The 25,939-nt window shown below is 39.0% G+C and overlaps 1 non-coding gene across 1 annotated transcript; it reads right to left on the reverse strand.

Annotated features, from left to right (window-relative positions):
- Positions 1–13,962: 13,962 nt before the first annotated feature.
- Positions 13,963–14,070, reverse strand: LOC112746017 (small nucleolar RNA R71). The gene has a single exon (XR_003173917.1). It is a non-coding gene; the product is annotated as a small nucleolar RNA R71 (small nucleolar RNA).
- Between the last annotated feature and the right edge of the window lie 11,869 nt (positions 14,071–25,939).

A 25,939-nucleotide genomic window follows, 5' to 3' on the forward strand; every position in this document is an offset into this window, starting at 1 on the left:
GTTGTCCTTGGTAGTTTGGTCACAATCCTCTTCTTGGTGCTTTTGTTAATTGCCTTCACTTCTTTGAATCCAAGTCTTGGTGGTTGTGTGATTGTTGGAGTCTTCTTTTCATCAAGAGTCTCTTGTATTGGTGGTTCCATGAACTCCTCCTTTATGTACTTCTTTGCCTCACTTGAGTTTGGAATGACTTCTTCACTTTCTTGCTCCTCCACTTCCTCTTTTACACTCAACATTTGTTTTAATAGCTCTTTTATGGAGGAGGTTTGTTGATCTTCCCAAGCTTTCTTCATCTCCTCTTCATACCTTTCAATCATGGATTCAAGTGTTGAGGCGTTTTGGTCCAGGGAGGTTTGTGGAGGTTGTGAGTGTTCAGGTTCTTTTGTCACCTCAAGTGTAGTTTCATTTTCAACCACCTCATTCTTCATTAAAAATCCACTTGACTCAGTAGCTTCTTCCTCTTGTTTTTCCTCCTTCTTCATTGCACTTTCACTTAACATAAGGACCTTTTGTTCTTGTTTTTCCACTTCCTCTCCCACAGATTGATTTTTACTGTTTGATGGTTCTAAGTGTTTCCTTATGTTCTCCAGGTGCTCATTCGTCCTCTGACGGATGATTTCTTCCCTTTTCAAGGCTTTCATTGTCTCCTCCTCAATTTTTTTGAACATGGACTCAAGCTCTGAAAGCCTTGAGTGGTTCATGGAAGTTTGTGTGGGTGGTGAGTTTTGAAAGGGGCTTTCGGTTGAAGTATGGTCAAGTGATGATATCTTTGGATGAATATCATATGGAGCACTAGAATTCCCTTCCCAGCCACCATTAGAATCATGACTTGCATCATTTTGTGGTGGAGGGAAATATCCCATATGATTTTCTTTCTCATCTTGTGGTTTTGAAGCATAGCTCCATGAATTGGAGTGCCCAGAATTTGAAGTTTCTTGGTGATATTCCCAACCACCATTAGAGATTGGTGATGGTGGGTGATATCCCATAAAATTTTGTTTGACCATAAGATGAGTTGAACTCCATTTGTATTTTGTAAACATCAATGAAATTTGAAATTTATGTCATAGAGAAAGAATTTCTTAGTGAGGCAATAACTCAAACACCTTGGTTTCAATTTAAAACAGAAAACAAAAATAAAGAAAATGCTTGATCTAGACTTCTCACCCACTTAATCATTGTTGATCTAATCAATCCCCGGCAACGGCGCCAAAAACTTTATGGATATTTTTGTGGAAAAACGAATTTCTCCAAAACACCCAAAACTTACCGGCAAGTATACCGGGTCGCATCAAGTAGTAAAACTCACGTGAGTGAGGTCGATCCCACAGGGATTGATGGATCAAGCAACTTTAGTGGGTGATTAGTTTAGTCAAGCTAACATTGAATGATTTGAGTGACAATTGAAGCCAACAGAATGTAAACTTGCAGGAATTATAAAGTGCAGAAAGTAAAATTGCAAGTAACTTAAAGAGCAAGAAAGTAAAATAGCTGAAACTTGAATTGCAAGAAATATAAATTGCATGAAAGTAAAGGGGACTGGGTGCAGGGAAATTAAATGAAAGCAGTAAATCAAAGCTTTGAACAATTGCAAGGAAATTAAAATTGCATGAAAAGTAAATTCAGATCACAGTGGCTCAAATGTAAAATGTAGAGGAACACACGTGCAGGAAAGTAAATGAGATTTGCAGCAGGCTTAATGTAAATTGAATTGAGGAACCGAACAGAAAATGAAATGCAGCTCAATTGCAATAACTAAAGGAAAGTTGAAGATCTCAGGGGTTGGATGAGACTAGAGACCAAGTCTAGATCTCAATTCCTTCCTTGATCCAACAGTAAACAATTTGCAGAAGAAATAGAGATGAAAGCAGTAAAGAGAGTTTTAATTCAAATTGCAATTCACTGAAAGTTTGCAGAAGAGGAAAACAGAGAGAATTCTCAAGTTGAGATTAAAACAGAATTTCTTCAATTCTCAACCCAAGATTCAAAACATAAAGGAAAAAAACTAAAGAGAGAGAGTTCTGTATTCCTAATGCTCCCTAGTGGAGCTCGCCTCCCCTAATAAAATGAAACAGATGCCTATTTATACGCATTTTTACAAAATGAAAATGAAATTCAAAACAAATTACAATTAAAATGAAATTTCTATTCTAACTATCTCTTGTGCCTTTGAGTGGTGTCAATTGGGCCCTTGCTCTTGATGGAATTGGGTTGATAGAGGCCTTGGTTGATTGCTCTTGGAGTTGGAGAGAGAACCAATGTGAACCGGGTTGTGAATCTTAAAAGCTTGAGTACTTTTACTCAAACTTTTTACACCAGCTGCCCCATTCTTCCTGCTACCAACGTTTGAGCCAAAGTTTGGGGTCAAACTTTTGCTCAAACGTTGGCCCCCTAGTACATATATGTGGCGCTACTTTGTCCTCATTTCAACGTTGCCAATTTTATGCCCACTATAGACTATTATATATGGTTGGAAAGCTCTGAATGTCAGCTTTCTAACCCAATTGGAATCACCGCAATTAGACATCTACAACTCAAGTTATGCTCCTTTGAAGAGGACAGGGTCGCTGGCTTTGGTGCCCAACGTTTGAGGTAAAATTTGCCTCAAACGTGGTCTAAAACGCCAGTTTTGGAGGCTCAAACATATTGTCCACCCTATACTATTATATATTTTTGGAAAGCCCTGGATGTCTACTTTCCAATGCCGTTGGGAGAACATCATTTGGAGCTCTACAGCTCGAGTTATACTCCGTCGAAGGTGCAGAGGTCAGTTGGCCTCACTGCAGGTTGCCACCATGTTCGTTTATGCTCATTGCGGGGCAGTTTTCTCCCTCAATTTTAGTGTCCACCATGCAGTTCCATATATGCTTGGAAAGCTCTCGATTCCTACTTTCCATTGCTTTTTGAATCACCTCATTTGGAGCTCTGTAGCTCATGTTATTCTTGTTGGAAGTATACCCCTTGTATGCCTTGTGGCGCGAACGTTTGCCAAAAAGCTTGAGGCAAACGTTGGCGCAAGCTTTTTCTCCCCTGGGTGTGTTGGTGTGGCGCCAACGTTTGCCAAAAAGTTTGAGGCAAACGTTGGCGCAAACTTTTGCTCTCCAGGGTGTTGATTTGTGATGCCAAAAGTTTGCCAAAAAGTTTGAGGCAAACTTTTGCTCAAGCTTTTTGCCCAAAAGTTTGCACAAAAGTTTGAGGCAAACTTTTGGTCAAGCTTTTTGCTCCCTGGTTCGTTTTCACTTATTCCAAAAGTTTGAGCTAAAGTTTGAGGCAAACTTTTGCTCAAGCTTTTTGTTCTCTTTTCCTCCTAGCCATTCCTTCTTTCTTCAACCTTCTTCCAAACTCTTTTCACCTATCATCAATCAACCAAACACATCAAAGCTTTGCTCAAAATCATGAGTTTGTTATTCTTTCATAATATATGACAATTATAGCATAAAATCTCATGAAATTACATTAATTCATACATGGTTGATTAAATCAAAGGAAACTTGAAAATCTACCCAATTGGCTTGCTTATGGCTCAAGAAAGTGCATAAAACCTATTGAAAACAAATGAAAAAGCATAGAAAAACATCACATGGTGACATGTCATCACGACCTCAGAAATCACTTTCTTCTCAGCCACTACTTCATAGAAGTGGTCTTGGTGGGCTTTGGTGATGAATCTCTCTATCTCCCAAAATTCAGAGGTGGTGGCTACTACCTTTTCTTTCCTCTTTCTAGAGGGTTCTCTAACCTTGGGTGCCATGAATGGTAATGAAAAGAAAAAAGCTATACTTTTCCAACATGAAACTTAAAACTTTTCTCGTCCTCGAGCAAAAATTAAGGAAAGAAGAAGAATAGAGTAGAAGAAGAAGAAAATAGAAAAAGTGAGAGGGAGAGAGAGGTCTCAGCCTTGTGGGTTTATGAATGTATGAGAGGTGTGTGTATGAAGGGGTGATGGAGAGGGGTATTTATAGGAAGGGGGTAGGTAGGGTTAGGTCATGGGTGGGAAATTGGATTTTGAATTGGGAGGGGGTTGGTGGGAGTTATGATCGATGTGGGGAAGTGGTATGGATGTGATTGGGCTAGGGTTTCTAGGGAAGTGTGTGTGGGGAAGTATGAAAGTAAGTGGGGATAGGTGAAGATGCTATGGAACCCACTGATGAATCCAAATTTTATGGTATTTATTTGCTTTATTTGGGTGGATTTCATTGATTTTTCTTGCACTTATCCATTGAAATAGCATGCTTTTGTGAATTCTTTCCTAATTGTGCTTAATTGTGAAAAATATGCTTTTCAAGCTTAAATTGCTAATTTTAATTCACTTTTCTCCCATTCGATGCCTTGATATATTTTTTTGAGTGATTTAAGATTTTGAAGGCAATAATGGTTTGAGAAAGTGGAAGGAAAGCATACAAAGTGGAAGAATTCAAGAAATGAAGGATGTGTAAAGCTGTCTATCCTGACCTCTCAGTACTAAATTGATCATTACTTGAGTTGCAGAGGTCCAAATGAGACGGTTCTAGTGGCATTGGAAAGCTAATCTCCGGGGCTTCAAAATGATATATAATTTGCTATAGTGGACATAAGTTGAAGTGTGCGTACGCACAGGTCCTGGCACGTGGCCTCATTAATTGCAACTCGCTGGCAACGATTTTTGGGTCCCCAAAACCCAATCCAACTCATTTTTTAAGCTATTTCAAGCAAAATTGAAGCTTGGAGAAGGGGGGAGCAATTAGGTTTAGAATTTTACATGTTTTAGTTAGTTTTCTAGAGAGAGAAGCTCCCCCTTCTCTCTAGAATTAGGGTTTTTAGTTTACTTTCTCTTTAATTTCAGCTTTTAATTCTTCTTTTAATGTAGTTTCATTTATGTTTCTATGCTTTCTTGTCTTTATCTTCTTTAGTTCCTCTTCTTAATTTCCCATTTTTTTCATTTTTATGTTCATGGATACTTGTTTATTTTACTTTCATTTAATAAAAATGTATGTTTCCATGTTATTCTTGCTTTCTTTAGTTGTTATTTTCATTTTCTTACTTTTGGTAGCTTTAGAATTTATTTTAATGCAATTTAATATTATTTTATTTTCATGCACACCAAGTGTTTAATGAAATGCTTGGCTTAGTTTTTACATAGTTTTTCTCCACTCTTGGCTTCAAATTGATGACTTTGGTGATTCTTGAGTCATTGATGTCCATTATTGTTTGATACATTAGAGTAGTTGGTTGATTTGGTCTCCATTGACTCTATGTGACCCTTAGTATTGACATAGGACTTATGGATTGAAATCAACTATGCCTATTTGACTTATCTTCGATGTAAGGTTGACTAAGTTGGATTAACTCTTCATAATCATCATGTGTTTGTGGTCAATGCCTAGGATAGGTAACCTTAGCTCTCAATTACTTGCCAAGAGGTTTCTTGCATTTTAATTTTCCTTGCTTTGACTTTTATTGCTTTGACTTTTAGTTTCTTGCATGTTTAGCTTTTCACACTCTTGGTTGAGAAATTGGGTGTTTGGGTGAAATTGAGTTGTGAATGTCCATTCCACATTGTGTGAGGATTGTTAATTGGTTTGGTTTCCCTTGACTCTAAGTGACCCACTAGTGTTAACTTAGGACTTAGGGATTGGGATCAATTATGCCCTTTTGACTAATTCTCAAGTAGGATTGACTAATTGGGATTAATTTTACACAATTGCCATGTTTGTGGTCCACAACTAGGATAGGAATCCTTAATTACCCAATTCTTGCCAAGAGTTCTTTTAGCTATTTAATTTCCATTTTCTTTGCTTTAATTACTTTCCTGTTAATTCCTTGCAAAATCGTTTACTTTCTTGCTATTTATGTTTCTTGCCTCTCTCTTGCAATCATCCAATCCCCATTTCCTTCCATAGCCAATAATTATACACTCAATTGCAACTTCTAGGGAAGACGACTCGAGGTTTAAATACTGTCAGTTATTTTGAATTTGAATTTAACATTTGATTGATGTTCAATTGTTGGGTTTGGACTATACTTGCAACGGACAAACTCTATTTTTTTAGTGTGAAAATCCAAACCCATGCATTTGGGTATTATCAAATTTGGCGCCATTGCCGGAGAGTTGCAATGGTGTTGTTTTTGGCTATTGTAAATATGTTAATATGTAAATAGCTTGCTTTTTTTATTGATTGTGCATATCTTGCTTTTTGTTTGCTATTGTGAATATGTTGATATTGTGAATATGTTTTCCTTGTTTTCTTTTTTGTTCTTTGATGACTTGCATCATTTACCCTTTTTTCTATCTTAAAAGGACCATAAAACGAGCACATATTCATTGTTTCAATGCAATTTCATGAACCAAATGACAAATATTATGGTACATTGCTTTGAAATGGGTTTATGTTAAATTTTAGGTGAAAAGAGCAACAAAAAGGGAAGGAAACATCAAGTAAAGCTGGGCGTACATAATGGGCATGCCACTTGGAATAAACGCCATGAAAATGAATGGGCGTGGCACGATAGCACTAAGGCATGGTACGCCAGTAAGGATTTCCAGGGAGTAATGTTGAAGGCCACAAAAGGGGCGTGGCATGCCAAGCTGGGTGTGGCACGCCAAGTCCATCACATACCATGGGCGTGCCACTTGAACCATTGGGTGTGGCACGCCAGTCATCAATCCAAAAAGGGACCATCACTTGGGCGTGCCACTTGGTATGGAAGGCGTGGCACGCCAACTCTAGTCCATCACTTGGGCGTGCCACTTGAAGACCCAGGAGTGGCACGCCAAGCTTGGAGGAGTCAACTTAAGATGGGCGTGCCACTTGAACATCAAGGTGTGGCACGCCAGTTCAAGTTTCCAGAGAGGAAGTGAAGACCCAAACTCTTGGGCGTGCCACTTGGTATCGAAGGCGTGGCACGCCAGATATCATCCTCACTTGGGCGTGCCACTTGAAGATCCAGGCGTGGCACGCCAACACTAAAGAAGACCAAGCACTAAAGCTGGGCGTGCCACTTGAGGTCGAAGGCGTGGCACGCCAACTCTCACTACTCAACTGGGCATGCCATGAATGCTGGGCGTGGCATGCCAGCTACGGGGGCAACGAAGAATGCTGGGTGTGGCACGCCACACACTGGGCGTGGCACGCTAGTTATGTTTTCCAGAGAGGTGAAGAAGCATGCATTATGGGCGTGGCTGATGCGTGAGCATCTTATCTATCTTTTCCTTGTGAATTTGCACTTGAATTGCTAAGTTTAATCAAAATTTAAATATCTTTTAGCCACTATGGATGTTATTTTGAGTTGTGCACAATTCTATTTATTTCAGGTAGCATTTGGATGGATTTGACAGAGTTTTGTAGTAGAAAAGGGAGAAAGCGAATGATGCTGTCAATCCTGACCTTCTTGCACTCAAACAAAAATAACTTGAGCTACAGAGGTCGAATTGATGTGATTCCAGTGGCATTGGAAATCTAACTTCCAGGGCTTTCCAACGATATATAATAGTACATACTTCTTCTCCAGCAACCTTTGCCTCCTCCACGTTGAACTTGGCCCCTGCCAAGTTCAGCGTGGAACTTGAAAGCTCCCAGGGAAGCACGCACCACATCCCACGCTGAACTTGGAAAAAGCCAAGTTCAGCATGGACTCAAAGGGAAACAAGCGAAACGCTGCTGCCTCCTCCACGCTGAACTTGGGAATTTCCAAGTTCAGCGTGGATCCGAATGCCCCAAGTGGCCCCCAAGCACTCATACAAAGCTGCGCTGAAATTAATTAATTTTGATTTAATTTTTTATTTTATTTATAATTATGAAAAGATATTATTTAATTTTTAGAAAATATATTTTACATTAATTAGGATTAGATATAGAAGGGAAAAGAATCAGCCCTTCGGGCTCTTCTCTCTTCACCTACCTCATTTCGCAATTTACAGTTTTTCAGAATCCTAATTTTCTCTCTGAACCATGAGCAACTAAACATCCATTGTTAAGGTTAGGAGCTCTGTCTATTGTATGGATTGATACTATTATTTTTCTATTTTAATTCATGTACTGATTTATATTTCAAGAATTATTTTTGTTCTTTATCTTATGAATTTGGGTGGAACGGAAGTATGACCCTTGTTCTAATTGAGTTCTTGTATAACTTGGAAAAGCTCTTTACTTGAACAACAACTTGAAAACAATTTCTCCTAAACTTCTAATTATCTGGACTTACCAGGATACATGACATATAATCCTTTTATATTTTGGTAATTAGAGTTTTTGTGGCACATAAACTAGAATTGAACTTCATCCTCTAATTGGAATTAAGTGACCAAGGAATTAGTGGTTGATGAAAGTTAGAGTAGACTGAGAAAGTCTAAGGAATTAGGGCTTAGTCATATATAGTTTGCCATGAATTGAATCTTGAATGATTAAAATAGTTAGTAAGAAAATTCAATCCAAAAAATAGATATCTCTGAAGCCTTAACTGTTTCTCCACATATTATTCTCATCAATTTATTGCTTGCTGTTTTAATTTCTGAATTACTGTTTAATGCTTTTGAATACCAAAACACTCTTTCCTATTTGTCTAACTAAGTAAATCACTTAACCATTGTTGCTTAGTCCATCAATCCTCGTGGGATCGACCCTCACTCACCTGAGGTATTACTTGGTACGATCCGGTGCACTTCCCGGTTAGTTTGTGGTTATAAATTCCGCACCAAGTTTTTGGCACCGTTGCCGGGGATTGACTGTGATTGACAACTACCAGTTGTTTGATTACTTAGATTAGGAGTTTTTACTTTAATTTTGCTTAATTTATTTCTATAATTTTTTTTACTTTAACCTTTAATTAGTTTCTTTTAGCATTATTAATTTTTTATTTTCTGTTTCTTTATGTTCCTTTAATTCTTTTTCCTTTTTTTTGCGTTAGTAATTCCCCCCTGTCAGTCATTTTTTTTCTTTAACTTTAGTTCATTTTTTTTTCAAAATTTCATTAGTTCTTTTATTTTCGTTTTTTTCTTTTCATTATTTTTTGTTTCAATATTTTATTTTTGTCTTTAATTATAAAAAAAATTGCATCATATATTTATTTTTCTTTAATTTCTGAAATTAAGTTTGGTGTCCCCTAGTTATTTTAATTTTAATTTTCTTGTTTATTTTTTTTATAATTTTCAATATTTTTTGGCTTTAATTATTTAGTTGTTTTATTTTATTTCTTTTACACAGGTCACCCCACTGGGAATTCTCTGCACTCTGACGTAGAGATTCCCACCTTTTCTTGTTTTCTGTTTGTTTATGAGCAGAAATAGAGACAAGAGACCTCTTTTAGACTTTGATCCTGAACCTGAAAGGACTTTGAGGCAGCGTCTATGGTGCACGAAATTGTGATCTCAATGGCACCAACAACTTGGTACGCACAATCGTAATCTCAACTCTTTTTCACAACTCCGCACAACTAACCAGCAAGTGCACTGGGTCGTCCAAGTAATAAACCTTACGTGAGTAAGGGTCGATCCCACGGAGATTGCTGGCTTGAAGCAAGCTATGGTCATCTTTGTAAATCTCAGTCAGGTAGATTTAAATGGTTATGAGGTTTTGATAATTAAAATATAAAATAAAACATAAAATAAGATAGAGATACTTATGTAATTCATTGGTGGGATTTCAGATAAGCGTATGGAGATGCTTGTTGCTTCTGAATTTCTGCTTTTCTACTGCCTTCGTTCAATCATTCATACTCTTTTCCATGGCAAGCTGTATGTTGGGGGATCACCGTTGTCAATGGCTACCGTCCGTCCTCTCAGTGAAAATGGTCCAAATGCACTGTCACCGCACGGCTAATCATCTGTCGGTTCTCACTCATGTTGGAATAGGATCCATTGATCCTTTTGCGTCTGTCACTACGCCCAACACTCGTGAGTTTGAAGCTCGTCACAGTCATCCCATCCCAGATTCTACTTGGAATACCACAGGCAAGGTTTAGACTTTCCGGATCTCAAGAATGCTGCAAATTGATTCTAGCTTATACCACGAAGACTCCTATCTTTCGGAATGGAGGCTAAGAGATATGAATTCAAGCTTGTTTACATGTATAACGGAAGTGTTTGTCAGGCACGCGTTCATAGGTGAGAATGGTGATGAGTGTCTGATGAGCGGATAATTTATACGCTTTTTTTGTGATTTCAGGTATTTTCTGGCTGAAATTGAGGGACCTGAGCAAAAATCTGATTCAGAGGCTGAAAAAGGACTGCAGATGCTGTTGGATTCTGACCTCCCTGCACTCGAAGTATATTTTCTGGAGCTACAGAAGTCCAATTGACGCACTCTCAATTGCGTTGGAAAGTAGACATCCTGGGCTTTCCAGAAATATATAATAGTCTATACTTTGCCCTAGATTTGATGGCCCAAAAAGGCGTTCCAAGTCAGCTTAAGAATTCTGGCGTCAAAACGCCAGAACTGGCACAAAAGCTGGCGTTTAACTCCAAGAAAAGTCTCTACACATGGAAGCTTCAATGCTCAGCCCAAGCACACACCAAGTGGGCCCGGAAGAAGATTTCTACATTAATTACCTATTTCTGTAACCCTAGGCTATTAGTTTTCTATAAATAGGACCTTTTGCTATGATACTTTAGATAGACTTTCATAGACTTTGATAGACCTTTTCACGTTTTGGGGCTGGCCTCACGGCCATGCCTAGACCCTTTTGTTCTTATGTATTTTCAACGGTGGAGTTTCTACACACCATAGATTAAGGTGTGGAGCTCTGCTATTCTTCATGAATTAATGCAATTACTACTGTTTTCTATTCAATTCACGCCTACTTCTTCTCTAAGATATCCATTCATTCTTCAAGTTGATGAATGTGATGGTCCGTGACACTTATCATCATTCTCACCTATGAACATGTGCCTGACAACCACCTCTGTTCTACTAGCAATGGCTTGAATGCGTATCTCTTGGGTTTCTAATCTAAGATTGGAACCTTCGTGGTATAGGCTAGAATCAATTGGCGGCCATTCCTGAGATCCGGAAAGTCTAAACATTGTCTGTGGTATTCTGAGTAGGATCTGGGAAGGGATGACTATGACGAGCTTCAAACTCGCGAGTGTTGGGCGTGTGACAGACGCAAAAGGATCAATGGATCCTATTCCAACATGATCGAGAACCGACAGATGATTAGCCGTGCGGTGACAGCGCATTTGGAACATTTTCACTGAGAGGACGGGAAGTAGCCATTGACAACGGTGATGCCCAACATAAAGCTTGCCATGGAAGGGAGTATGAATGATTGGATGAAGGCAATAGGAAAGCAGAGGTTCAAGAGGAACAAAGCATCTTCATACGTTTATCTGAAATTCCTACCAATGAATTACATAAGTATCTCTATCTCTATCTTTATTTTATATTTTATCCATCTTTTAATTATCAAATCTCCATAACCATTTGAATCTTCCTGACTGAGATTTACAAGATGACTATAGCTTGCTTCAAGCCGACAATCTCCATGGGATCGACCCTTACTCGCGTAAGGTTTTTTACTTGGACGACCCAGTGCACTTGCTGGTTAGTTGTGCAGAGTTGTGATAAAGAGTTGAGATTACAATTGTGCGTACCAAGTTGTTGGCGCCATTGATGATCACAATTTCGTGCACCAAGTTTTTGGCACCGTTGCCAGGGATTGTTCAAGTTTGGACAACTGACGACTCATCTTGTTGCTTAGATTAGGTAATTTTATTTTATGTTTAAGCTTTTTACTTTATATTTTCGAAAAAAAATTTCAAAAATACAAAAAAAAATTTCTATTTTGTTCTTCAGAGTTTTTTAGAATGAATTCTAGAGTTTCATGATGATTTGTTGAAGTCTGGCTGGTTGTGAAGCCATGTCTAATCTTTTGGACCGAGGTTTGAACTTATCATCACAAGAGCTTGTTTATTTCTATCAATTTTGCTGTTGTGAGCAATGATCTGCTAAAGCTTGGCTGGCCATTGGCCATGTCTAGTGTTTTAGACCGGAGCTTTCTTTAAAAGTTTGGCTGGCTAGTAAGCCATGTCTAATTCCTGGACCAGAGTCTTAGACTAGCATTGCAATGATTCCTGGAATTCTTATTAAAAATTTTGAATCCCTTTATTTTCTTTTCCACTCAATTTTCGAAAAATCACAAAATTTTTTTAAAAAAACCATAAAAATAAAAAATATTCTATGTTTCTTGTTTAAGTCTAGTGTCTAATTTTAAGTTTGGTGTCAATTGCATGTCTTTATTCTTCTAATTTTCGAAAATTACATGCATTATGTTCGTCATTGATCTTCAAGATGTTCTTGATGATTTCCTTGGTCTAATCTTTAAATTCTCTTGTTTTGTGTGTTTAGTTGTTTCTCACATGCATTTTTCAAATTGTTATAGTCCTTAGTATACAAACTTTTAAGTTTGGTGCCTTGCATGCATTATGTATTTGATCTTAGTTTTCCATGTTTAATTGCATTTTGATTGTTCCTCATCATTAAAAATCTAAAAATTTTTCAAAATTATGTCTTTTCAAGTCAATAATATAGAGAATTGAAGATTCAGAACATGCAGCAGAGGAATTACACAGAAAAAGCTGGGCATTCAAAACGCCCAGTGAAGAAGGAAAACTGGCGTTTAAATGCCAGCCAGGGTACCTGGCTGGGCGTTAAACGCCCAAAAGGGTAGCATTTTGGGCGTTAAACGCCAGAATGGATACCATTCTGGGCGTTTAACGCCAGGATGACATAAGAGGGAAGATTTTGTTTTTAATTCAAATTTTTTTCAAGTTTTCATAAGTTTTCAAAATCAAATCTTTTTCAAATCATATATTTTCAATCATATCTTTTCAAAATAAATTTCTTTCCATTTTTTTTACTATTTTCGAAAATACTTGCTAACAATTAATGATTTGATTCAAAAATTTCAAGTATGTTTCCTTCTTGTCAAGAAAGGTTTAATATCTGAATCATATCTGTTAAATTTCTTGTTAGCCAAGTCATTAATTTTAAAATAAAATCTTTTTAAATTGTTTTTGAATTATATCATTTCAATCATATCTTTTTAAAACCATATCTTTTCAATCATATCTTTTCAATCACATCTTTTTCAAAATTGATTTTCAATCATATCTTTTTGATTTCTAATTTCAAAAATCTTTTTCAAAAATCACTTAATTTCTTTTCCAACTTTAATTCTCGAAAATCATCAATTAAATTTTCAAAATTTCTTTTAATTATTTCAAAATCTTTTACTTTAATTTTGAAAATTCTTCCCCTCTTTTCACATCCTTCTATTTAAAGGACTAACACTCCTCCACTATTAACAATTTGAACTCTATCCCTCTTGATAAGTTCGAATTCTTCTCTTTCTACCATCTCATTCTATTCTTCTTTTCCTCTGACACTTCAAGGAATCTCTATACTGTGACATAGAGGATTCTATACTTTCTTGTTCTCTTCTCTTTCATATGAGTAGGAGCAAGGACAAAAGCATTCTTGTTGAGGCTGATCCTGAACCTGAAAGGACCTTGAAGAGAAATCTAAGAGAAGCTAAAGTACAACTCTCTGTAGAGGACCTAACAGAAATTTTCAAACAAGAAGAAGCCATGGCAGCCAAAAACAACAACAATGCCAACAATGCAAGGAAGGTGCTTGGTGACTTTACTGCACCTACTCCTGACTTCTATGGGAGAAGCATCTCAATCCCTGCCATTGGAGCAAACAACTTTGAGCTTAAGCTTCAATTATTTTCTCTGATGCAACAGAATTGCAAGTTTCATGGACTTCCAATGGAAGATCCTCATCAGTTCTTAGCTAAATTCCTGCAAATCTGTGACACTGTCAAGACCAATGGGGTTGATCCCGAGGTCTACAAGCTGATGCTCTTTCGCTTTGTTGTAAGAGACAGAGCTAGGATATGGTTGGATTCACAACCTAAGGAAAGCCTGAACTCTTGGGAAAAGCTAGCAATGCCTTCTTGGCAAAGTTTTTTCCACCTCAAAAATTGAGTAAGCTTAGAGTGGAAGTCCAAACCTTCAGACAGAAGGAAGGTGAATTCCTCTATGAAGCTTGGGAAAGATACAAGCAATTAATCAGAAGGTACCCTTTTGACATGCTTTCAGAATAGAGCATCATAGGTATCTTCTATGATGGTCTGTCTGAACTGTCCAAGATGTCATTGGACAGCTCTGCTGGAGGATCTCTTCATCTGAAGAAGACGCCTGCAGAAGCTCAGGAACTCATTGAGATGGTTGCAAATAACCAATTCATGTACACTTCTGAAAGGAGTTCTTGAGATTGATACTCTGAATTCCATACTGGCTCAGAATAAAATATTGACTCAGTAAGTCAATATGATTTCTCAAAATCTGTCTGGAATGCAAGCTGCACCAGGCAGTACTAAGGAAGCTTCATCTGAAGAAGAAGCTTATGATCCTGAGAACCCAGCAATGGAAGAGGTGAATTACATAGGAGAACCCTATAGAAACACCTATAATCCTTCATGGAGAAATCATCCAAATCTCTCAAGGAAGGACCAACAGAGGCCTCAATAAGGCTTCAATAACAATAATGGTGGAAGAAACAGGTTTAGCAATAGCAAACCTTTTCCATCATCTTTTCAGCAACAGATAGAGAATTATAAGCAGAGCCATCTGAATTAGCAACTGTAGTCTCTGATCTAATTAAAACCACTTAAAGTTTCATGACTGAAACAAGGTCCTCCATTAGAAATTTGGAGGCACAAGTGGGTCAGCTGAGTAAGAAAGTTATTGAACTCCCTCCTAGTACTCTTCCAAGTAATACAGAAGAGAATCCAAAAGGAGAGTGCAAGGCCGTCACCATGACCCACACGGCCGAATCTGGAGAGGAGGAAGAGGCAGTGATCTCCATTAAGGAAGATCTCACTGGACGTCCACTGGCCTCCAAAGAGTTCCCTCATGAGGAACCATGGGAATCTGAGGCTCACACTAAGACCATAGAGTTTCCATTAAATTTACTTCTGCCATTCATGAGCTCTGATGAGTATTCTTCCTCTGAAGAGGATGAAGATGTTACTGAAGAGCAAGTTACTAAGTACCTTGGAGCAATCATTAAACTAAATGCCAAGTTATTTGGTAATGAGACTTGGGAGGATGAACCCCCCTTGTTCACCAAGGAACTGGATGACTTGACTAGGTAGAGATTACCCCAAAAGAGACAAGATCCTGGAAAGTTCTCAATACCTTGCACCATAGGCACCATGACCTTTGAAAAGGCTCTGTGTGACCTAGGGTCAAGCATAAACCTCATGCCTCTCTCTGTAATGGAGAAACTAGGAATTTTTGAGGTGCAAGCTGCAAGAATCTCATTAGAGATGGCAGATAATTCAAGGAAACAAGCTTATGGACTTGTAGAGGATGTCTTGGTAAAGGTTGAAGACCATTACATCCCTGCTGATTTCATAATCTTAGAGACTGGGAAGTGTATGGATGAATCCATCATCCTTGGCAGACCCTTCCTAGCCACAGCAAAAGCTGTGATTGATGTTGACAGAGGAGAATTGGTCCTTCAAGTGAATGAGGACTCCCTTGTGTTTAAAGCTCAAGGATCTCCCTCTGTAATCATGGAGAAGAAGCATGAAAAGCTTCTCTCAATACAGAGTCAAACAAAATCTCCACATTCAAACTCTAAGTTTGGTGTTGGGAGGCCACAACCAAACTCTAAGTTTGGTGTTGAGAGGCCATCATTATGCTCTGAGTATCTGTGAGGCTCCATGAGAGCCCACTGTCAAGCTACTGACATTAAAGAAGCGCTTGTTGGGAGGCAACCAAATTTTACTTATCTATGTTAAATTTCTATTTTCTTTTGTTATTTTATGTTTTCTGTAGGTTGATGATCATGTGAAGTCACAAAAACAATTGAAAAAGCAAAAACAGACTAAAAAACAGAATAAAAAATAGAACACCCTAGAGGAGAAGCTTACTGGCGTCTAAACGCCAGTAAGGGTAGCAGAATGGGCATTAAACGCCCAGTCTGGCACCATTCTGGGCGTTTAACGCCAGAAATGGGCACCAGACTGGCGTTTAACACCAGAAAAGGGCAAGAAGATGGCGTTAAATGCCAGAAATGGGCAGCAACCTGGCGTTTAACGCCAGGATTGGAAGAAAGGGGCGTTTTGCACGGCACTTGGTGTAGGGATGAGAAATCCTTGACACCTCAGGATTTGTGGACCCCACAGGATCCCCTCCTACCCCGCATCTCTCTCTCTTCTTCACCCATTCACCAATTACCTCAATACCTCTTTCCTAAAAACCCTCACCTATCAAATCCCACCATTCTCTTCACCACTCACATCCATCCTTCATAAAACCCCACCTACCTCACCATTAAAATTCAAACCACTTTCCCTCCCAAACCCACCCCTTGGCCGAAACACTAATCCCCCTCCATCTCATCTATCTCTTCTTCTTCTACTCTCTTCTTTCTTCTTTTGCTCGAGGACGAGCAACACTTCTAAGTTTGGTGTGGTAAAAGCATTATTTTTTGTTTTTCCATAACCATTTATAGCACCTAAGGCCAGAGAAACCTCTAGAAAGAGGAAAGGGAAGGCAAAAGCTTCCACCTCTGAGTCATGAGAGATGGAGAGATTCATCTCAAGGGTGCATCAAGACCACTTCTATGAAGTCGTGGCCAAGAAGAAGGTGATCCCCAAGGTCCCTTTCAAACTCAAAAAGGGTGAATATCCGGAGATTCGACATGAGATTCAAAGAAGAGGTTGGGAAGTTCTCACCAACCCCATTCAACAAGTCAGAATCTTAATAGTTCAAGAGTTCTATGCCAATGCATGGATCACCAAGAAACCATGATCAAAGTGTGAACCTGAACCCAAAGAATTGGCTTACAATGGTTCGGGGGAAATGCTTAGATTTTAGTCCGGAGAATGTAAAGTTGCCATTCAACTTGCCAATGATGCAAGGAGATGCACACTCCTACACTAGAAGGGTCAACTTTGATCAAAGGTTGGACCAAATCCTCATAGACATTTGTGAAGAGGGCGCTCAATGGAAGAGAGATTCAAGAGGGAAGCCGGTTCAACTAAGAAGGCATGACCTCAAGCCCGTGGCTAGGGGATGGTTGGAGTTCATCCAACGCTTAATCATTCCCACTAGCAACCGGTCTGAAGTTACTATAGACCGGGCGATCATGATCCATAGCATCATGATTAGAGAGGAAGTAGAAGTTCATGAGGTTATATCCCAAGAACTCTACAAGGTAGCAGACAAGTCCTCCACTTTGGCAAGGTTAGCCTTCCCTCATCTCATTTGTCACCTTTGCAATTCGGCTGGAATTGACATAGAGAAAGACATTCTCATTGATGAGGACAAGCCCATCACTAAGAAAAGGATGGAGCAAACAAGAGATCCCACTCATGGACAAGAGCATGAGGAAAATCCTCATCATAAAATCCCTGAGATGCCTCAAGGGATGCATTTTCCTCCACAAAACTAGTGGGAGCAAATCAACACCTCCCTAGGAGAATTGAGTTCCAATATGGGACAACTAAGGGGGGAGCACCAAGAGCATTCCATCCTCCTTCATGAAGTTAGAGAAGATCAAAGAATCATGAGAGAGGAGCAACAAAGGCAAGGAAGAGACATTGAGGAGCTCAAGCACTCCATAAGATCTTCAAGAGGAAGAACAAGCCGCCATCACTAAGGTGGACCTGTTCTTTAATTTCCTTGTTCTTTATTTTCTGTTTTTCAAATTTTCATGCTCATGTTTATCAATGTTTGTGTCTTTATTACATGATCATTAGTGTCTTAGAGTCTATGCCCTAAAGTTATGAATGTCCTATGAATCCATCACCTTTCTTAAATGAAAATTGTTTTTAATTGCAAAAAGAAAAAGAATTACATGAATTTCGAATTTTAAAGCAGTTTAATTATTTTGATGTGGTGGCAATACTTTTGTCTTTCTGAATGAATGCTTGAACAGTGCATATTTTTGATATTGTTGATTCATGAATGTTAAAATTGTTGGCTCTTGAAAGAATGATGGAAAAGGAGAAATGTTATTTGATAATCTGAAAAATCATAAAATTGATTCTTGAAGCAAGAAAAAGCAGTGAAAAGCTTGCGAAAAAAAAAGAAAAAAAAAAGAGAAAGAAAAAGCAAGCAGAAAAAGCCAATATCCCTTTAAACCAAAAGGCAAGGGTAAAATAAAAAGGATCCAAGGCTTTGAGCATCAGTGGATAGGAGGGCCCATAGGAATAAAATCCTGGTCTAAGCAGCTAAACCAAGCTGTCCCTAACCATGTGCTTATGGCGTGAAGGTGTCAAGTAAAAACTTGAGACTGAGCGGTTAAAGTCGTGGTCCAAAGCAAAAAGAGTGTGCTTAAGAGCTCTAGACACCTCTAGTTGGGGACTCTAGCAAAGCTGAGTCACAATCTGAAAAGGTTCACCCAGTTATGTGTCTGTGGCATTTATGTATCCGGTGGTAATACTGGAAAACAAAATGCTTAGGGTCACAGCCAAGACTCATAAAGTAACTGTGTTCAAGAATCAACATACTTAACTAGGAGAATCAATAACACTATCTGGATTCTGAGTTCCTATAGAAGCCAATCATTCTGAATTTCAAAGGATAAAGTGAGATGCCAAAACTGTTCAGAAGCAAAAAGCTAAAAGCCCCGCTCAACTAATTAATACTGATCTTCATAGATGTTTTTGGAATTCATTGTACATTCTATTCTTTTTATCCTATTTTATTTTTAGTTGCTTGGGGACAAGCAACAATTTAAGTTTGGTGTTGTGATGAGCGGATAATTTATACGCTTTTTGGCATTGTTTTTAGTATGTTTTTAGTATGTTTTAGTTAGTTTTTATTATATTTTTATTAGTTTTTATTTAAAATTCACTTTTCTGGACTTTACTATGAGTTTGTGTGTTTTTCTGTGATTTCAGGTATTTTCTGGCTGAAATTGAGGGACCTGAGCAAAAATCTGATTCAGAGGCTGAAAAAGGACTGCAGATGGTGTTGGATTCTGACCTCCCTGCACTCGAAGTGGATTTTCTGGAGCTACAGAAGTCCGATTGGCACGCACTTAATTGCGTTGCAAAGTAGACATCCTGGGCTTTCTAGCATTATATAATAGTCCATACTTTATCCGAGATTTGATGGCCCAAACAGGCTTCCAAGTCAGCTTAAGTGTTTTGGCGTCAAAACGCCAGAACTGGCACAAAAGCTGGAGTTAAACGCCCAAACTGGCACAAAAGCTGGCGTTTAACTCCAAGAAAAGTCTCTACACATGGAAGCTTCAATGCTCAGCCCAAGCACACACCAAGTGGGCCCAGAAGAAGATTTCTGCATTAATTACCTATTTCTGTAACCCTAGGCTACTAGTTTTCTATAAATAGGACCTTTTGCTATGATACTTTAGATAGACTTTCATAGACTTTGATAGACCTTTTCACGTTTGGGGGCTAGCCTCACAGCCATGCCTAGACCCTTTTGTTCTTATGTATTTTCAACGGTGGAGTTTCTACACACCATAGATTAAGGTGTGGAGCTCTGCTGTTGTTCATGAATTAATACAATTACTACTGTTTTCTATTCAATTCACACCTACTTCTTCACTAAGATATCCATTCATTCTTCAACTTGATGAATGTGATGATCCGTGACACTCATCATCATTCTCACCAATGAACATGTGCCTGACAACCACCTCTGTTCTACCACCAATGGCTTGAATGCGTATCTCTTGGGTTTCTAATCTATGATTGGAACCTTCGTGGTGTAGGCTAGAATCAATTGGCGGCCATTCCTGAGATCCGGAAAGTCTAAACCTTGTCTGTGGTATTCCGAGTAGGATCTGGGAAGGGATGACTGTGACGAGCTTCAAACTCGCAAGTGTTGGGCGTGTGACAGACGCAAAATGATCAATGGATCCTATTCCAACATGATCGAGAACCGACAGATGATTAGCCGTGCGGTGACAGCGCATTTGGAACATTTTCACTGAGAGGACGGGAAGTAGCCATTGACAACGGTGATGCCCAACATAAAGCTTGCCATGGAAGGGAGTATGAATGATTAGATGAAGGCAATAGGAAAGCAGAGGTTCAAGAGGAACAAAGCATCTTCATACGCTTATCTGAAATTCCTACCAATGAATTACATAAGTATCTCTATCTCTATCTTTATTTTATATTTTATCCATCTTTTAATTATCAAATCTCCATAACCATTTGAATCTTCCTGACTGAGATTTACAAGATGACTATAGCTTGCTTCAAGCCGACAATCTCTGTGGGATCGACCCTTACTCGCGTAAGGTTTATTACTTGGACGACCCAGTGCACTTGCTGGTTAGTTGTGCAGAGTTGTGATAAAGAGTTGAGATTACAATTGTGCGTACCAAGTTGTTGGCGCCATTGATGATCACAATTTCGTGCACCAGTGTCACTTGATCATCACATTCATCATGTTTTTAGGTGTGACTAAATATCTTAGAATAAGAATAATCTTAAATTAAATGGAAAAACAATAGTACTGTGCATTAATTCATGATGAACAGCAGAGCTCCACACCTTAATCTATAGGGTGTAGAAACTTCACCGTTGAAAATACATAAGTGATGAAGGTCCAGGCATGGCCATGAGGCCAGACTCTATGATAGCCTAAAACTGATCAAGGATCTAAATTGATCCAAAGATATAAAATAAATCACTAAAAGTAGTTTTTATACTATACTAGTAGCTAGGGTTACAGAAAATAAGTAACTAAGTGCAGATAGTGCAGAAATCCACTTCCGGGGCCCACTTGGTGTATGCCTGGGCTTAGCATTGAAGCTTTCACATGTAGAGACTTTTCTTGGAGTTAAACGCCAGCTTTGGTGCCAGTTTGGGCGTTTAACTCCAGTTTTTATGCCAGTTCTGGCGTTTAACGCTAGAATAGGGTAGAAAGTGGGCGTTCAAATGCCAGTTTGCCTTATCAAAACTTGGGTAAAGTATGAACTATTATATATTGCTAGAAAGCCTAGGATGTCTACTTTCTAACACAATTGAGAGTGCGCCAATCGGGTTTCCATAGCTCCAGAAAATCCTATTTGAGTGCAGGGAGGTCAGAATACAACAGCATCTGCAGTCCTTTTTCAGCCTCTGAATCAGATTTTTGCTCAGGTCCTTCAATTTCAGCCAGAAAATACCTGAAATCACAGAAAAACAAACAAAATCATAGTAAAGTCCAGAAATGTGATTTTTGCTTAAAAACTTATAAAAATATACTAGAAAGTAGCTAGATCCTACTAAAAACTACCTAAAAACAATGCCAAAAAGCGTATAAATTATCCGCTCATCACAACACCAAACTTAAATTGTTGCTTGTCCCCAAGAAACTCAAAATCAAATAGGATAAAAAGAAGAGAATATACTATAAATTCCAAAATATCAATGAAACTTAGCTCCAATTAGATATGCGGGACTAGTAGCTTTTTGCCTCTGAACAGTTTTGGCATCTCACTTTATCCTTTGAAGTTCAGAATGATTGGCATCTATAGGAACTCAGAATTTAGATAGTGTTATTGATTCTCCTAGTTCAGTATGTTGATTCTTGAACACAGCTACTTTATGAGTCTTGGCCGTGCCCCTAAGCACTTTGGTTTAGCTGCTTAGGCCAGGATTTTATTCCTTTGGGCCCTCCTATCCATTAATGCTCAAAGCCTTGGATCCTTTTTACCCTTGCCTTTTAGTTTAAAGGGTTACTGGCTTTTTGCTCTTGCCTTTTGGTTTAAAGAGCTCTTGGCTTTTTCTGCTTGCTTTTTCTTTTTCTTTCTTTTTTTTTTTCTCAAGCTTTGTTTTTCACTGCTTTTTCTTGCTTCAAGAATCAATTTTATGATTTTTTAGATTATCAATAACATTTCTCCTTTTTCATTATTCTTTCAAGAGCCAACAATTTTAACATTCATAAACAACAAATTCAAAAATATGTACTGTTCAAGCATTCATTCAGAAAACAAAAGGTATTGCCACCACATCAAAATAATTAAACTAATTTCAAGATATAATTCGAAACCATGTACTTCTTGTTCTTTTATAATTAAAAACATTTTTCATCTAAGAAAGGTGATGGATTCATAGGACATTCATAGCTTTTAAGGCATAGACACTAGACACTAATGATCATGTAATAAAGACACAAACATAAACATAAAGCATAGAGAACGAAAATAGAGAAAATAAATAGACAATGAGATTAAGGAACGGGTCCACCTTAGTGAGGGTGGCATCTTCTTCCTCTTGAAGAACCAATGGTGCTCTTGAGCTCCTCTATGTCTCTTCCTTGCCTTTGTTGCTCCTCCCTCATAGCTCTTTGATCTTCTCTAATCTCATGGAGAATGATGGAGTGCTCTTGGTGCTTCACCCTTAGTTGTCCCATGTTGGAACTTAATTCTCCTAGGGAGGTGTTAATTTGCTCCCAATAGTTTTTTGCAGGAAAGTGCATCCCTTGAGGCATCTCAGGGATTTCATGATGAGGAATTTCCTCATGCTCTTGTTGAGGTCCATGAGTGGGCTCTCTTGTTTGCTCCATCCTCTTTTTAGTGATAGACTTGTCCTCTTCAATGAGGATGTCTCCCTCTATGACAATCTCAGCCGAATTGCAGAGGTGACAAATGAGGTGAGGAAAGGCTAACCTTGCCAAATGGAGGACTTGTCAGCCACCTTATAGAGTTCTTGAGGTATAATCTCATGAACTTCCACTTTCTCTCTAATCATGATACTATGGATCATGATGGCCCGATCCACAGTTACTTCAAATCGGTTGCTAGTAGGAATGATAGAGCGTTGGATGAACTCTAACTATCCTCTAGCCACAGGCTTAAGGTCCGGTCTTCTCAATTGAACCGGGTTGCCTCTTGAGTCTCTTTTCCATTGAGCTCCTTCCACACATATGTCCATGAGGACTTGGTCCAAGCTTTGATCAAAGTTGACCCTTCTAGTGTAGGGGCGTGCGTTTTCTTGCATCATTGGCAAGTTGAACGCCAACCTTACATTTTTCGGACTGAAATTTAAGTATTTCCCCCGAACCATTGTAAGCCAATTCTTTGGATTCGGGTTCATACTTTGATCATGGTTCCTAGTGATCCATGCATTTGCATAGAACTCTTGAACCATTAAGATTCCGACTTGTTGAATAGGATTGGAGAGAACTTCCCATCCTCTTCTTCTAATCTCATGTTAGATCTTCGGATACTCACTCCTTTTGAGCTTGAAAGGAACCTCAGGGATCACCTTCTTCTTGGCCACAACTTCATCGAAGTGGTCTTGATGGACCTTTGAGATGAATCTCTCTATGTTCCATGACTTGGAGGTGGAAGCTTTTGTCTTCCCTTTCCTCTTTCTAGAGGTTTCTCCGGCCTTAGGTGCCATAAATGGTTATAAAAAAACAAAAAGTAATGCTTTTACCACACCAAACTTAAAAGGTTTGCTCGTCCTCGAGCAAAGAAGAAAGATTGAAGGAGAATAATAAGAAAATGGAGGAGATAGAGGGAGATGGTGAATTCGGCCAAGGGGGTATAAGGTGTTTGTGATGTGTGAAATTGAAGGAGTGATGAGGGGTATATATAGGAGTGGGGGGGAGGGTTAGGTTCGTGTATTTGGGGTTGGGTTTGGGAGGGAAAAAGAGTTTTGAATTTGAAGGTAGCTAGTGTTTTGGGGAAAAGTGAATGAGGTAATTGGTGAAGGGTATTTGGGAAGAGATATGGAGGTGATTGGTGAAGGGTATTTGGGGAAGTGTGTTATGGAAAGGTGTGAAGAGGAGAGAAGAAGAGGTGGGGTAGGTAGGGATACTGTGGGGTCCACAGATCCTGAGGGGTCAAGGACTTAGCATCCCTGCTCTATTTAGGCATGCAAAACGCCCATAGAGTGCAATTCTGGCATTTAACGCCAGGTTGCTGCTTGTTTCTGGTGTTTAACGCCAGCTTTTCTCCCTTTCTTGGCATTTAACGCCAACTTGATGCCCTGTTCTGGCGTTAAACGCTAGTTTGGTGCTTGTTTCTGGCGCTAAATGCCAGTCTGGTGCCCATTTCTGGCGTTAAACGCCCATAATGGTGCCAGACTGGGCGTTTAACACCCATTCTGCTACTCTTACTGGCGTTTAAACGCCAGTAAGCTCTTCCTCCCGGGTGAGCTATTTTTAATGCTATTTTTCATTTTGTTTTTTATTTTTCAATTGTTTTTGGGACTTCACATGATCATCAACCTACAGAAAATATAAAATAACAATGGAAAGTAAATAGTGGATATAATTAAATAACATTGGGTTGCCTCCCAAAAAGCGCTTCTTTAATGTCAATAGCTTGACAGTGAGCTCTCATGGACCCTTACAGATAATCAGAGCAAGGTTGGGGCCTCTCAACACCAAACTTAGAGTTTGAATGTGGGGGTTTTGTTTGACTCTGTATTGAGAGAAGATTTTCATGCTTCCTCTCCATGGTTACAGAAGGAGAACCTTGAGTCTTGAATACAAGGTAGTCCTCATTCAACTGAAGGACCAACTCTCCTCTGTCAATATCAATCATAGCTTTTGCTGTGGCTAGGAAGGGTCTGCCAAGGATGATGGATTCATCCTCATCCTTCCCAGTGTCTAGGATTATGAAATCAGTAGGGATGTAAAGGCCTTCAACCTTCACTAGCACATCCTCTACTAGTCCATAAGCCTGTTTCATTGATTTGTCTGTCATCTCTAGTGAGATTCTTGCAGCTTGTACCTCAAAGATTCCCAGTTTCTCCATTATAGAGAGTGGCATGAGGTTTATCCCTGACCCCAGGTCACACAGAGCCTTCTCAAAGGTCATGGTGCCTATGGTACAAGGTATGAAGAATTTTTCGGGATCCGATTTCTTCTGAGGTAATGTCTGCCACATTAATGCATTCAGTTCATTGGTGAACAAGGGGGGTTCATCCTCCCAAGTCTCATTACCAAACAACTTGGTATTCAGCTTCAGATTGCTCCTAGATACTTAGCAACTTTCTCTTCAGTGATGTCTTCATCCTCTTCAGAGGAAGAAAATTCATCAGAGCTCATGAATGTCAGAAGGAAGTTCAATGGAATCTCTATGGTCTCTGTATAAGCCTCAGATTCCTTTGGTTCCTCAAAGGGAAACTCCTTTCTGTCTAGAGGACGTCCCATGAGGCTTTTCTCACTGGGACTCACGTCCTCCTCACTCTCTCCAGGTTCGGCCATGTTGATCATGGTTATGGCCTTGCACTCTCTCTTGGGATTTTCTTCTGTATTGCTTGGGAGAGTACTGGAAGGAGTTTCAATAATCTTCTTACTCAGCTGACCCACCTGTGCCTCCAAATTTCTAATGGAGGACCCTGTTTCATTCATGAAACTTAGTGTGGTCTTGGATAGATCAGAGACTATGGTTACTAGGCCAGAATGGCTCTGTTCAAAATTCTCTGTTTGTTGCTGAGAAGATGATGGAAAAGGCTTGCTATTGCTAAACCTATTTCTTCCACCATTATTGTTGAAGCCTTGTTGAGGCTTCTGTTGGTCCTTCCATGAGAAAATTGGATGATTTCTCCATGAAGGATTATAGGTGTTTCCATAGGGTTCTCCCATGTAATTCATCTCTGCCATTGCAGGATTCTCAGGATCATAAGCTTCTTCTTCAGAAGATGCTTCTTTAGTATTGTTGGATGCAGCTTGCAATCCATTCAGACTCTGAAAAATCATATTGACTTGCTTAGTCAATATTTTGTTCTGAGCCAATATGGCATTCAGAGTATCAATTTCAAGAACTCTCTTCTTCTGAGGCGTCCCATTGTTCACAGGATTCCTCTCAGAGGTGTACATGAACTGGTTATTTGCAACCATTTCAATGAGTTCATAAGCTTCTGCAGGGGTTTTCATGTGAAGAGATCCTTCTGCAGAATGGTCCAATGACATTTTTGACAACTCAGATAGACCATCATAGAATATACATATGATGCTCCATTCTGG

This window comes from Arachis hypogaea, chromosome 14 (assembly GCF_003086295.3).
Source record: "Arachis hypogaea cultivar Tifrunner chromosome 14, arahy.Tifrunner.gnm2.J5K5, whole genome shotgun sequence".
Taxonomy (NCBI): domain Eukaryota; kingdom Viridiplantae; phylum Streptophyta; class Magnoliopsida; order Fabales; family Fabaceae; genus Arachis; species Arachis hypogaea.